Genomic DNA, 2212 nt, shown 5'->3' on the forward strand with positions numbered 1-2212 from the left:
TTCTTCCGGACATGTCCGAAGGAACAGACACCATATGCATATAATCCTGTGCGCCCGGTTATCCGTGCGGTGTAACGTTCCCCGCTTTCCGGGCGGGAAGGAACTCCTGGTTCCCGGCACGAGTCCACCGGCGGATTTGTGTCGAGGTCTGGTGAACCGGTCAGTCTGTGGATGGGTTTTAGGCGGTTTTCCATCTGCCTCGGCGAATGCGGGCTGGTTCCCCCCATTCCGCCTCAGTTACACTATGTTGACGATTGTTGCGCAAACAAGTTCTCCACGTACGCGTACACCACCATTCCTCATTACTCAACCACAGAAACATAGGGGTTACACGTTCCCTGGGAGGGGGGGGGGGGGGGGAGTCCACCGGGGACCGAACCGCACAATAACCCTGGGTTCAGTGTGGGGCGGCGGAGGGGTGAAGTGGACTGCGGTAGTCGTCGTGGAGTTGTGGACTACTGCGGCTGCGGCGGGGACGGAGCCCCTCCGTCGCTTCTAGATCGTCGGTTAGCATACAATACAATACAATATAATATCCATATAACTATACAGTTCTGGCAATACCGGCCATGGCCTTCCTCTTCTATGCGGATGCACAGCTATTACCAAAACCCTTACGGGATTTGGTAAGAATGTCTTCCACGATTAATGGGGGTCTTGGGTAGGGACACGACGAATGTAGTCTGTGGACATGTAAGGTGAGAATGTGGGTCTCAAGGGAAGCGTGCAAGGCATAAGTCCCTGCAGTCGCGCTATTCATTTGTGTCCTCGGTGGCTCACATGGATAGAGCGTGTGCCTTGTAAGCAGGAGATCCCGGGTTCGAATCCCGGTCGGGGCACACATTTTCAGCTGTCTCCGTTGATATATATCAATGCCCGTCAGCAGCTGAAGGTAATAGTATACAGGGTGAGTCACCTAACGTTACCGCTGGATATATTTCGTAAAAAACATCAAATACTGACGAACCGATTCCACAGACCGAACGTGAGGAGAGGGGCTAGTGTAACTGTTTAATACAAACCATACAAAAATGCAAAAATGTACCGTGTGTACCGTGGTGTGCCTACAACCCCAGAGGATATGAAACAACGTATTGTGGCAGCCTGCGGCGACATTACACCAGTTGTACTGCGGCGTTTTCGACATTGATTACGCCAGACATTGCAATTATGTGCAGCAAATGATGGCCACCACATTGAACAACTATTGGCCTGACATGTCGGGACACACTCTATTCCACTCCGTAATTGAAAACGGAAACCACGTGTGCACGTGAACCTCACCCCTCATGGTAATGTACATGTGCGTCAGTGAAAAAGACCAATAAAAAGGTGTTAGCATGTGGACGTAATGTGCTGTTCCAGTCTCTTCTGTACCTAAGGTCTATCACCGTTCCCTTTGGATCCCTACGTAATTCGGTGCTCTCCGATAAACACGATCGAACAGCGGAGGAGTGGTACTCAAGCGTCAACTTTAGGTTACAATATCTCCGGATGTAATTAACATTTTACAATGCAACAAACGGCACTGATTACGTATTTGCTTATATGTTCAGATGTGCTAACAAAACTAACGGGGTTCCACTTAAAAAAACGTAGGTTTGTGTTAAAAAACATACTTCCGTGCATTTTTGTATGGTTTGTATTAACCAATTACCCTTGCCCCTCTCCTCACGTTCGGTCTGTGGAATCGATTCGCCGGTATTTGATGTGGTTTACGAAATATATCCAGCGGTAATGTTAGGTGGCTCACCGTGTATAATTCTAATTTCGTTCCAACGACTTGTTGAGTCCACAGCACGTGGAGTTTCTGCACTACGCCGGGAAAAAGTTGGACCGACCCGATTCTGGGGCGTATCCCACGACTTTTATGAGCTCATTGCATGCAGTATATGTATACTTTTTCCCTTTATGTACAATGTCTACAGTTGTGATGCTTTAGTCACGATAAACAGACACGATAGATCGGTTAGTTACAGCACGCGGGGCAGGACAGTAGAGACTAGACGGCAGGCGGCACCAGTGTTGTCCCGCCGCCGCCGCCGCCGTCGTGGTCGGCGCGCAGCAGAGCGCCGAGGGAGCAGAGCGTGGTGTGGGTGGGCCCGCGGCGCGCGAACAGGTGCACGGGGCGCCGGCGCCCGCGCCGCGACGCCCCCGCCGCCTGCAGCGCCACGGTGCGCCGGCCCGCCAGGCGCCGCAGCAGCGACGCCTC

At 51.9% G+C, this 2212-nt stretch overlaps 1 non-coding gene across 1 annotated transcript; it reads left to right on the forward strand.

Moving 5' to 3' along the window:
• Nucleotides 1-765: 765 nt before the first annotated feature.
• Nucleotides 766-839, forward strand: Trnat-ugu (transfer RNA threonine (anticodon UGU)). Its single transcript has one exon. It is a non-coding gene; the product is annotated as a tRNA-Thr (tRNA).
• The last annotated feature ends 1373 nt before the right edge of the window (nucleotides 840-2212 follow it).

Source organism: Schistocerca cancellata, chromosome 3 (genome assembly GCF_023864275.1).
Source record: "Schistocerca cancellata isolate TAMUIC-IGC-003103 chromosome 3, iqSchCanc2.1, whole genome shotgun sequence".
Taxonomy (NCBI): Eukaryota; Metazoa; Arthropoda; class Insecta; order Orthoptera; family Acrididae; genus Schistocerca; species Schistocerca cancellata.